This window comes from Ambystoma mexicanum, chromosome 12, assembly GCF_040938575.1.
Source record: "Ambystoma mexicanum isolate Mex_15411 chromosome 12, UKY_AmexF1_1, whole genome shotgun sequence".
In the NCBI taxonomy this organism is placed as follows: Eukaryota; Metazoa; Chordata; class Amphibia; order Caudata; family Ambystomatidae; genus Ambystoma; species Ambystoma mexicanum.
Window position 1 is genome coordinate 48155383 of NC_090936.1, and position 12909 is coordinate 48168291.

General features: G+C 50.7%; 1 protein-coding gene across 1 annotated transcript in view; it reads left to right on the top strand.

Annotated features, from left to right (window-relative positions):
• Positions 1-3665: 3665 nt before the first annotated feature.
• The window catches only part of MET (MET proto-oncogene, receptor tyrosine kinase), a 281825-nt gene continuing 272581 nt past the window's right edge, over positions 3666-12909 (top strand). The window contains exon 1 of the mRNA XM_069627931.1: positions 3666-4134. The gene's annotated coding sequence lies outside the window, so the exon portion shown is untranslated. The remainder of the gene's footprint in view (positions 4135-12909) is intronic.

Genomic DNA, 12909 nt, shown 5'->3' on the forward strand with positions numbered 1-12909 from the left:
GACCATTAAGGCAGCCCTCTTCTGGGAGTTCTGTAAAACCCCAGAACAGTATGTCAAGAGCTTCAGCGATATCAGAAAGAAAAATGGGCAGACATTTGAAGCGCTCACACACTTGTCTTTGAAATATCAGAGCGGGTGGGTGTCTGGTAACAAAGTTGACACATTTAAAGGGATGTACAATATGATTGTATGTGAGCATGTATTCAAGAATTGTGACCAGCATCTTGAGTACAAGACTGTTACAGACCCTAAGGAACTTGCAATGGTTGCCGCCAGGTTTGTAAGTACTTGAGTCCAGAAAAAACCCAGGTGTGTGCACAAACCCACCGGGTGGATGGTCGAAATTCCTTACAGTGATATATATGAATTCATTCATCCTTTTATAGCAAAGCCACAGCAGTACATCTAAAATGTAATCCCAAGCTGCATTCCTGTCACAAAATACTGCCGTCTTTGTTCTGGCGCATGGACGCCAGCAGTAAAAGGAGCAACTTTCTGAACCACTTCTTAAAATAGAGTTCTGTAGCCTGCGGCCCTCCAGGGGTTTTGGACTACGACTCCGATGATACCTCACAATTGAATATGCTACTATGCTGACTAGGGCTGATGGGAGTTGTAGTTCAAAATTTCTCGAGAGCCAAAGGTTTCAGACTCCAAGCACCGAAAGCATGCCATGTAACTCCTGTTACATCAAAGGCCCAGACGAGTGGTGCTTCTCTACATATTCTGCCTGCAGAAGAGTAACTGTGGGTAAATGCAGTTTTGACATAAATGTGTGTCCCTCTGCACCTCCTTCAGTCCTAGTTTCAGATTAATAGAGTTGACAGATTTCATCTTCTTTGGAACCAGAATCCACATCAACTTTGTGACGAAAACTAAAGTGATGGATATGGAGCATGCTGGGGGCCCTGCCCTACCCTTAAATGGTGCTAATACAAGCAGAGCACACTCGATCTATTCTTTTTTCTCTTTCTTTCTCTCACTCTTTCTCTGTTTCTTTCTCTCCCTCTGTTGCTTTCTTTCTCTTTTTCTTACCACCTCCGTCTGCCACCCTCTCTCTCTCTCGCTCTCCCTTTCATCACACATTCCACAGTGCCACCCAGTAGCCATCACTGGACGTTCACCTTCAGTTCAGAGTCACGTGAGCAAAGCATTGTGGGTATGCAAATTAGCACAAATGCAAGCCTTTAGCACAGAAAATAGTCTTTGTCATGTATATATATATTCATTTATACTGTGCCAGTCACCATCGCACCTTAGTGGCCTGGGCTTGTCTGGAGAGTGGCACATTGTAGAAGTAGTCGTAGTGTGTCATTTGTATAGCGCCTTTCACCATTAGTGTGATCACAACGTGCTGTGGGTTAAACGCCCTTGGGGGACCGGAGTCCAGGTATGGGAAGTTTGAGGAGTGCTAGTATGCATGTGTGCATATTGGCCCATAGCCCATACAGAGATATGAAGGGGGGGGCCAGGTCCATGCTAACCACCCATGTCGAACTGGCATGTGGATGGGTGGCGAGGAGCGCTATAGAGAGGGCATGCGGCAGCGGGATAGTCATTATGTGCGCAGCTACCGATCGATACTGTGTCGTGAACAGAAGCTGCATTCTTAGGGCAGAGGTGTTGTGCAAAGAGTCTGTGAGTAGTGTCGGATGGCAGATGTGTGCGGGTCGGTAGCCGTGCCTTTGGCTGGTGTTCCATATGCATGGAGTGCCGCACATTGCCCATCCTCAAAATGTAAGTGCAAGACATTGCCCACCCTCTAAATTCATTTAAGTGCAAGACATTGCCCACCCTCAGAATCCATCTAAGTGCAACACATTGTCCACCCTATAAATCCATCTAAGTGCAACACATTGCCCACCGTGTAAATCCATCTAAGTGCAACACATTGCCCACCCTGTAAATCCATCTAAGTGCAACACATTGTCCACCCTATAAATCCATCTAAGTGCAACACATTGTCCACCCTATAAATCCATCTAAGTGCAACACATTGGCCACCCTCAGAATCCATCTAAGTGCAACACATTGTCCACCCTATAAATCCATCTAAGTGCAACACATTGCCCACCCTGTAAATCCATCTAAGTGCAACACATTGTCCACCCTATAAATCCATCTAAGTGCAACACATTGCCCACCCTGTAAATCCATCTAAGTGCAACACATTGCCCACCCTGTAAATCCATCTAAGTGCAACACATTGTCCACCCTGTAAATCCATCTAAGTGCAACACATTGTCCACCCTGTAAACCCATCTAAGTGCAACACATTGCCCACCCTGTAAATCCATCTAAGTGCAACACATTGTCCACCCTGTAAATCCATCTAAGTGCAACACATTGTCCACCCTATAAATCCATCTAAGTGCAACACATTGCCCACCCTGTAAATCCATGCAACACATTGTCCACCCTATAAATCCATCTAAGTGCAACACATTGGCCACCCTCAGAATCCATCTAAGTGCAACACATTTCCCACCCTATAAATCCATCTAAGTGCAACACATTGTCCACCCTATAAATCCATCTAAGTGCAACACATTGGCCACCCTATAAATCCATCTAAGTGCAACACATTGGCCACCCTATAAATCCATCTAAGTGCAACACATTGCCCACCGTGTAAATCCATCTAAGTGCAACACATTGCCCACCCTGTAAATCCATCTAAGTGCAACACATTGGCCACCCTATAAATCCATCTAAGTGCAACACATTGGCCACCCTATAAATCCATCTAAGTGCAACACATTGCCCACCCTATAAATCCATCTAAGTGCAACACATTGTCCACCCTATAAATCCATCTAAGTGCAACACATTTCCCACCCTATAAATCCATCTAAGTGCAACACATTGCCCACCCTATAAATCCATCTAAGTTCAACACATTGTCCACCCTATAAATCCATCTAAGTGCAACACATTGGCCACCCTCAGAATCCATCTAAGTGCAACACATTGTCCACCCTATAAATCCATCTAAGTGCAACACATTGCCCACCCTGTAAATCCATCTAAGTGCAACACATTGCCCACCCTGTAAATCCATCTAAGTGCAACACATTGTCCACCCTATAAATCCATCTAAGTGCAACACATTGTCCACCCTATAAATCCATCTAAGTGCAACACATTGGCCACCCTCAGAATCCATCTAAGTGCAACCCATTGCCCACCTTCAAAATCCTTCTAAACGCATGTGCCTCTATCGGGGGTATCCCGACCTTGATGTGCCAGAGAATGTGAAATGACGAGTAGAGGCACACTTATATAAAATCAAAATATTCAAACATATCAGTAAAACATCAGAAACCTATACCCAGCTCAGAGAGTTGACAAGTAAGGCTACGGAAAAGTCTGCAGGCTGATGAAACATTACTCCTGATAATGGGGTGTACAGAATGCGGGGTACGGGGCAGTGGGAGTGGCAGGTATCCCAGTTACCCGAAAGCAGTCCTCGGGCCCCCTTAACGGGCCTCTGCTGGCTCGGTGTGGCTATCCCATCTGAAGTGCACAAAGTCTCAGCGCACGCTGTGAACAAGGCACACGACATGCCCTTGGTGTGCCACGGCCAACCCGTGCCGGCTGGTTCCTTCTTGTGGTGTAGTTTAGAAAGTAGAGACCGCGCGCTTCCCCTTAGTGCGCCTACCCGGGAGCCAGCACGCTTCGCAGCACTCTGAGTCTGGATGGGGCTTGCAGATCATTACAGGAGCCACTGTCTCGCTTCTCTTGCCAGGGGAAACAGGGTGCGAAGGCTGGGGGCGCCGTGAGTAATGCATCCCACAGTGACAGCACCCAGGGCAGTATCGCTGCCCGCGCGCCCTCCGCCCTTCCAGTGACTCGCAGCCCAGGCACGTGTGGAGGAGGAGGAGGAGGGTGGGGGTCGGCGGCACTGCCCCTCACTGCACACACAGCCTGCCGCTGGGAGGCAGACCGCGGGCACCTCCAGCCTGGGAAGCACACCTAGAGCCGGGAGAGGAGAGCCCGGGAGGGCGGCCACAGCCTCAGCACCAGCAGCAGGCGGAGCACGGAGATGCGCCCGGAGTAGGCAGCAGCACCCCGGCCGCAGCAGCACTGCGCACACGCGGCTCCTCCGCACCGGACCTGCCGCGCAGCCGCAAGGTAAGCGCGCACCCGCAGCCTCTCTGCACCTAAGAAACTCGCTACTACTAGGGGGTCTGACGTCTGTGTATTGGGTAGGTGCACACACACTGCACGTTACTGGAGGGGTGGTCGTAGGCAGGTGTGCGCGTGTGTGCACAGTTTCCTTTGAGATTAGGGGAGCATATTATGAGGACGAGATGGTGGTGCAGAGTTGTTGTTTTTTCTACTTTTGGATTCAGGGTTCGGAAAAGTGTAGCGCTTGCGAAGAAGAGATAGGCGAGGAATGTGTTAAGCACTAGAGAGGTGGATATGTGCTGGGTGGCTCAGCAGCTAGTGGGGGTTGCATTTTGGGGAGAGGTGTGTGTGGTTCGGTTGTGTCATGCACTTGGTAGCGGGGCGGTGCGGGGGGCGGCTGGCGGTGATGAAGGGCTAGGGGCTTCAGCGGGGTCCGTCTTATGTGGAGAGGGGTTCGGTCGGCATTTGTTTTGCCAGTGCGGGTGTTTTGTTGCAGGACCAGGGGTTTACGTGGAGCCATGCGTGTGTGTGTGTGGCAGGTGGGCTGGTGCGTGCATTTCACAGTAGAGGTGTTTTGTTGTAGGGTGAGCGTTTTGAAAAGGCTTGGTTGCGTGTTTCTTGCAGGCATGGCGGTTTGTGGGGGGACCGGTGCGTGCATGTTTCGCTGAGAGAAGCGGGGTCTGGTGGAAGGGCGGTGCGGTGACTGGTGAACGTCCCTCTGCGGTAGGGGGCAAGGCAGGGGGATGTGTGTTGTGGTGAAGGATTGGGGGTGTTGCGATGCGAGACCACCGGTATCGTTATTCTCCGGCTGCCGCTTCGGGCGGTGTCCGGTGGAGCCGCTTTGCTTCGAATTCGAGGTTTTTGGCAGTGGTGGGGAGGCGCAGTTTTTTGTGTGTGTGGATCGCGTTTGTGTGGGATAATGCTGTGTGCGTTTTGTTGTTCCGTGCCGGTCGTGCACGTATTTTGCCTTTGTTGGAGAGAGCATTTTTGCATTGGGGGAGCGAGAGGGTGCGTGCATCTTTGAGGTGGTTGCAAGGAGTGTGCGTCTGTTGTGGACACTTGGGGGCTGCGTTATTTGCAGGTATGTTTTAAAGTTGGTGACTTGGGAAGAGGCGATGTGCTTAGTAGCTGTGTTTGCGGGAGAGAGGGCGCGTAGGCGCTTCGCTTGCTGCGGGTCCTTGCATGCAATTTACTCGGGGGGGGGGGGGGGTCAGGATGGGAGCTTCTTGCTACTTGCGTATTTCTTTGGTCCCTATTGATTACGACCTTGTCCCTCCAATCTGTGCTTACGTTCTGAGCGATATTGATAACTGCTTCTGGATTTGCTGTCATTCTGGACAGGGTCGCGAGGGGAGGAGGGGGATGGGGGGGGGTTATCAGGCGCGGCGCATTGTCCCTGTGAAACCCAGAGACGGGGATGCCATTGCAGGGTACTGATAGGGCTGTTTGCTCAAGTGTCGCGTTGCCACCCCGCAGCACCGCCCTCGCCCGCCCTGCTGCCAGAGTCCTCAGCAGTGTGATTAAGATCCGGGCGTGATAGCACGCTCGCTGAGCGCTCTGCGGTGTGAGATCTGGATGACTGGCATCGGGAGTGTTTAAATAGCGATCCGTGATAGCGGCGAGATCCGGGCGCGCGTGCAGCGGCGGTGCCCGGGCAGGAAACTCTCCCCGCGCCGCTGCTGGCTGGGCAGCAGGGTGGAGCTCGCCCAACAGTACCCCGGCGATGGCAGGTGCCATGAGATGAGACATGTGGCCCCCGGGCCTTTTCGCCATCCTTTGCCTTGAGGTCATCCTTGATGGGATCTCGCTGAGTCATGCTGCGGAGCGCAGGGCGGCGGGGGAGGGGCGCATCATCACCGGCAGTGCATCCCGCGGGCACAGGTGGCATATCACGACGAGAAGTGCGTCCCCGCAGTGATGAGGCACAGGTGCCTCATCACTGTGAGCAGTGCATCCCTCTGGCACAGGTGCCTCATCACTGTGAGCAGTGCATCGCTATTGGTGTAGATGCCTCATCATGGTGAGCAGCACATCACTATTGATGTAGGTGCCTCATCACAGTGAGCAGCACATCACTATTGGTGTAGGTGCCTCATCACGGTGAGCAGTGCATCACTGCAGGCACAGGTGCCTCATCACGGTGAGCAGTGCATCACTGCAGGCACAGGTGCCTCATCACGTGAGCAGCGCATCACTGCAGGCACAGGTGCCTCATCACGGTGAGCAGTGCATCACTATTGGTGTGGGTGCCTCATTATGGTGAGCAGCACATCACTATTGGTGTGGGTGCCTCATCACAGTGAGCAGCGCATCACTGCAGGCACAGGTGCCTCATCATGGTGAGCAGCGCATCATTGCAGGCACAAGGTGCCTCATCATGGTGAGCAGTGCATCACTGCAGGCACAGGTGCCTCATCATAGTGAGCAGTGCATCACTATTGGTGTAGGTGCCTCATCACGGTGAGCAGTGCATCACTATTGATGTAGGTGCCTCATCACAGTGAGCAGCACATCACTATTGGTGTAGGTGACTCATTACAGTGAGCAGCGCATCACTGCAGGCACAGGTGCCTCAACATGGTGAGCAGTGCATCACTGCAGACACAGGCGCCTCATCACGGTGAGCATTGCATCACTGCAGGCACAGGTGCCTCATCACGGGGAGCATCACTGCAGGCACAGGTGCCTCATCACGGTGAACAGTGCATCACTATAGGTGTAGGTGCCTCATCACGGTGAGCATCGCTGCAGGCAAAGGTGCCTCATCACGGTGAGCAGTGCATCAGTGCAGGCACAGGTGCATCACTGCAGACACAGGTGCCTCATCACGGTGAGCAGTGCATCACTGCAGGCACAGGTGCTTCATCACGGTGAGCAGTTCATCACTACTTGCACAGGTGCCTCATCACGGTGAGCAGTGCATCACTGCAGGCACAGGTGCCTCATCACAGTGAGCAGTGCATCACTGCAGGCACAGGTGCCTCATCACGGTGAGCATTGCATCACTGCAGGCACAGATGCCTCATCACGGGGAGCATCACTGCAGGCACAGGTGCCTCATCATGGTGAGCAGGGCATCAATGCAGGCACCGGTGCCTCACCCCGGTGAGCAGTTCATCACTGCTGGCACAGGTGCCTCATCATGGTGAGCAGTGCATCACTGCAGGCACAGGTGCCTCATCATGGTGAGCAGTGCATCACTATTGGTGTGGGTGCCTCATCATGGTGAGCAGCACATCACTATTGGTGTAGGTGCCTCATTACAGTGAGCAGCACATCACTATTGGTGTAGGTGACTCATCACAGTGAGCAGTGCATCACTGCAGGCACAGGTGCCTCATCATGGTGAGCAGCGCATCACTGCAGGCACAAGGTGCCTCATCATGGTGAGCAGTGCATCACTGCAGGCACAGGTGCCTCATCATGGTGAGCAGTGCATCACTATTGGTGTAGGTGCCTCATCACAGTGAGCAGCACATCACTATTGGTGTAGATGACTCATTACAGTGAGCAGCGCATCACTGCAGGCACAGGTGCCTCATCATGGTGAGCAGTGCATCACTGCAGGCACAGGCGCCTCATCACGGTGAGCAGTGCATCACTGCAGGCACAGGTGCCTCATCACGGTGAGCAGCGCATCACTGTAGGTGTAGGTGCCTCATCACGGTGAGCATCGCTGCAGGCAAAGGTGCCTCATCACGGTGAGCAGTTCATCACTGCTGGCACAGGTGCCTCATCACGGTGAGCAGTGCATCACTGCAGGCACAGGTGCATCACTGCAGACACAGATGCCTCATCACAGGTACCTCATCACGGTGAGCAGTGCATCACTGCAGGCACAGGTGCCTCATCATGGTGAGCAGTGCATCACTGCAGGCACAGGTGCTTCATCACCATGAGCAGTTCATCACTGCTGGCACAGGTGCCTCATCACGGTGAGCAGTGCATCATTGCAGGCACAGGTGCCTCATCACAGTGAGCAGTGCATCACTGCAGGCACAGGTGCCTCATCACGGTGAGCATTGCATCACTGCAGGCACAGGTGCCTCATCACGGGGAGCATCACTGCAGGCACAGGTGCTTCATCATGGTGAGCAGTGCATCAATGCAGGCACCGGTGCCTCACTCCGGTGAGCAGTTCATCACTGCTGGCACAGGTGCCTCATCATGGTGAGCAGTGCATCACTGCAGGCACAGGTGCCTCATCACGGTGAGCAGTGCATCACTGCAGGCACAGGTGCCTCATCACGTGAGCAGCGCATCACTGCAGGCACAGGTGCCTCATCATGGTGAGCAGTGCATCACTATTGGTGTGGGTGCCTCATCATGGTGAGCAGCACATCACTATTGGTGTAGGTGCCTCATTACAGTGAGCAGCACATCACTATTGGTGTAGGTGACTCATCACAGTGAGCAGTGCATCACTGCAGGCACAGGTGCCTCATCATGGTGAGCAGTGCATCACTGCAGGCACAGGTGCCTCATCATGGTGAGCAGTGCATCACTGCAGGCACAGGTGCCTCATCACGGTGAGCAGCGCATCACTGCAGGCACAGGTGCCTCATCATGGTGAGCAGTGCATCACTATTGGTGTAGGTGCCTCATCACGGTGAGCAGTGCATCACTATTGATGTAGGTGCCTCATCACAGTGAGCAGCACATCACTATTGGTGTAGATGACTCATTACAGTGAGCAGCACATCACTGCAGGCACAGGTGCTTCATCATGGTGAGCAGTGCATCACTGCAGGCCCAGGCGCCTCATCACGGTGAGCATTGCATGACTGCAGGCACAGGTGCCTCATCACGGTGAGCAGCGCATCACTATAGGTGTAGGTGCCTCATCACGGTGAGCATCGCTGCTGGCACAGGTGCCTCATCACGGCGAGCAGTGCATCACTGCAGGCACAGGTGCATCACTGCAGACACAGGTGCCTCATCACAGGTGCCTCATCACGGTGAGCAGTGCATCACTGCAGGCACAGGTGCCTCATCATGGTGAGCAGTGCATCACTGCAGGCACAGGTGCTTCATCACGGTGAGTAGTTCATCACTGCATGCACATGTGCCTCATCACAGTGAGCAGTGCATCACTGCAGGCACAGGTGCCTCATCACGGTGAGTAGTTCATCACTGCAGGCACAGGTGCCTCATCACGGTGAGTAGTTCATCACTGCAGGCACATGTGCCTCATCACAGTGAGCAGTGCATCACTGCAGGCACAGGTGCCTCATCACGGGGAGCATCACTGCAGGCACAGGTGCCTCATCACGGGAGCAGTGCATCAATGCAGGCACCGGTGCCTCACCCCGGTGAGCAGTTCATCACTGCTGGCACAGATGCCTCATCATGGTGAACAGTGCATCACTGCAGGCACAGGTGCCTCATCACGGTGAGCAGTGCATCACTGCAGGCACAGGTGCCTCATCATGGTGAGCAGCACATCACTGTAGGCACAGGTGCCTCATCACGGTGAGAAGCACCTCACTGAAGGCACAGGTGCCTCATCATGGTGAGCAGTGCATCACTATTGGTGTAGGTGCCTCATCATGGTGAGCAGTGCATCACTATAGGTTTAGGTGCCTCACCATGGTGAGCAGCGCATCACTGCCCCGGATGCATTTATGTGCCTTGATGTCAGCACACATGACCCTCTGAAAAGGTTAAACTGAAGATTTACAAATGGAGTGGAAGGCAAAGGTCCCCGCTGCAGACTCACACCTAACGCGAGCTAGAGCCGCCGGTGCCCACGACTGCCTGCGCTCTAGTGTGCTCTTACCACTACTACTAGACGTGATATTCCACCAGCCACCTCTCCCCGCTCACATTCTGCAGCTGGCATTTCACCACAGACCTTGTGATACCCTCAGAACACACGATTTTGTATTGAGTTCATTTTTGGGTTCCAGAGCCCATACGGCCTAGTGATGAGGCTATCAGCCTAACAGGCGTGTATGTGGAGCAAATGGGAGCAGGGTGGGAGGGTTGTTTTGGGTACTACACACCAATAACAAATGTGTTCTGTTGCTCTTCTCAATTATGCTCATTGTATCACCTGGGAAAGATGAAGGCCCGAGTGGGATTCGTACCTGTGACCATGAGGCTGCACTCAGATCTCTGTGGTGGATGCACTCACCCACTGAGTCTTGGAGCTGGAATAGTCCCTGGCTGGTGCAGATCGAACCCGTTGACACAAGCCCCTGGACGCCCAAGCCTAGAACAAGCCAGAACAGTGATACAGAAGAGGTCCTGGGACCAGCAGCACGGGTAATGGTACTGAAGTACCTGAAGTACTGGTAATCATAGAACAAGTATCACTAGCACCAGCCAGTAGTAGGTGCTTAACGAGTAGTGATACCCCTATAGTTCTGGTGTTGATAATAGTAGTCTTGGAACTTATATATCACTGGCAGAGTTACTCTTATAATACTGGCATACCCCTATAGTTCTGGAGTTGATAATAGTAGTCTTGGGACTCATATCACGGGCAGAGTTACTCTTATAATACTGGCATACCCCTATAGTTCTGGTGTTGATAATAGTAGTCTTGGAACTCATAAATCACTAGTAGTCTTGGAACTCATATATCACTGGTAGAGTTACTCTTATAATACTGGCAGTTTTAGGAGAAGACGTGGCACTTTTCGAAGGCTGGTAGTGTTAGCAGTAGTAATCATATAGTACTGGCAGCGTTGCTCTTATAGTACTTACGGTGTTATCAGAAGATGTGGGACTGCTATAATACTGGACCTGTTTACAGTGATAGCGATACTCCTATAGTACTGGTAGTCTTATTCTTATAGTACTGACAGAGTTAGCAGAAGTCGTACTGCTATACTACTGACAATATTAGCAGTAGTAGGAATTCTATTATAGTACTGGTAGTGTTAGCAGTAGTAGTGATTATCCTATAGTGCTGGTAGTGTTAGCGGTAGTAGTGATACTATAGTACTGGTAGTGTTAGCAGTAGTAGTGATGCCTTTTTAGTACTGTCAGTGTTAGTAGTAGTGATGCTCCTAAAGCACTGGTAGTGTTTGCAGCAGTAGTGATGTTCCTATAGTACTGGTAGTGTTGATCTTATAGTACTGTCAGAGTTAGCAGAAGTCGTACTGCTATACTACTGACAATGTTAGCAGTAGTAGGAATTCTCCTATAGCACTGGTAGTGTTTGCAGTAGTATTGATGCTCCCATACTACTGGTAGTGTTCACAGTAGTAGTGGTAATCCAACCATACTGGTGGTGTTACTCCTTTAGTACTGATAGTGTTAGCAGTAGTAGTGATTATCCTATAGTACTGGCAGTGGTAGCAGTAGTAGTGCTACTATAGTACTGGTAGTGTTAGCAGTAGTACTGATGCCCTTTTAGCACTGCCAGCGTTAGTAGTAGTGATGCTCCTATAGCACTTGTAGTGTTTGCAGCAGTTGTGATGCTCCTATAGTACTGGTAGTATTAGCAGTAGAAGTGATACTCCTATAGTACTGGTAGTGTTAGCAGTAGTAGTAATTATCCTATAGTACTGGTAATGTTAGCAGTAGTAGTTTTTATCCTATAGTACTGGCAGTGGTAGCAGTAGTAGTGATACTATAGTACAGGCAGTGTTACCGTTGTAGTACTGACAGTGTTGCCAGAAGAAGGGGTACTCCTATAATACTGGTAGTGTTCACAGTAGTAGTGGTAATTCAACCGTACTGGTGGTTTTACTCCTATAGTACTGGTAGTGTTAGCAGTAGTAGTGATTATCCTATAGTACTGATAGTGGTAGTAGTAGTAGTGTTACTATAGTACTGGTAGTGTTAGCAGTAGTAGTCATGTCCTTTTAGTACTTTCAGTGTTAGTAGTAGTGATTCTCCTATAGCACTGGTAGTGTTCGCAGCAGTAGTGATGCTCCTATAGTACTGATAGTATTAGCAGTAGAAGTGATAATCCTATAGTACTGGTTGTGTTAGCAGTAGTAGTGATTATCCTATAGTACTGGTAGTGTTAGCAGTAGTAGTGATACTATAGTACAGGCAGTGTTACCGTTGTAGTACTGACAGTGTTGCCAGAAGAAGGGGTACTCCTATAATACTGGTAGTGTTCACAGTAGTGGTGGTAATTCAACCGTACTGGTGGTTTTACTCCTATAGTACTGGTAGTGTTAGCAGTAGTAGTGATTATCCTATAGTACTGATAGTGGTAGTAGTAGTAGTAGTGTTACTATAGTACTGGTAGTGTTAGCAGTAGTAGTGATGCCCTTTTAGTACTGTCAGTGTTAGTAGTAGTGATGTGCCTATAGCACTGGTAGTGTTCACTGCAGTAGTGATGCTCCTATAGTACTGGTAGTATTAGCAGTAGAAGTGATACTCCTATAGTACTGGTAGTGTTAGCAGTAGTAGCGATGCTCCTATAATACTCGAAGTGTTGTTTGTAGAAATGGTGCATCATTAATACTGGTAGTGTTTGTAGTAGTGCCTCTCTGGTGCCTCTGTAGTAGTGGCAGTGCTAATGATAGTTGTGCTACTCCTACAGCACTGGTAGTATCTCAGAAGTGATAATCCTATAGTATTGGTAGTGTTACCTTTGTAGTACTGACAGTGTTGCCAGAAGAAGGTGTACTCCTATAATACCAGTAGTGTTCACAGTAGTAGTGGTAATCCAACCGTACTGGTAGTGTTACTCCTATCGTACTGGTAGTGTTAGCCTAAGTTCTACTCATATATAACTAGTTGTGCTAACAGTAGAATTGGTACACCCGTAGTACTGATAGTGTCCATAGTACAAGTGGTGCCCCTCTAGTA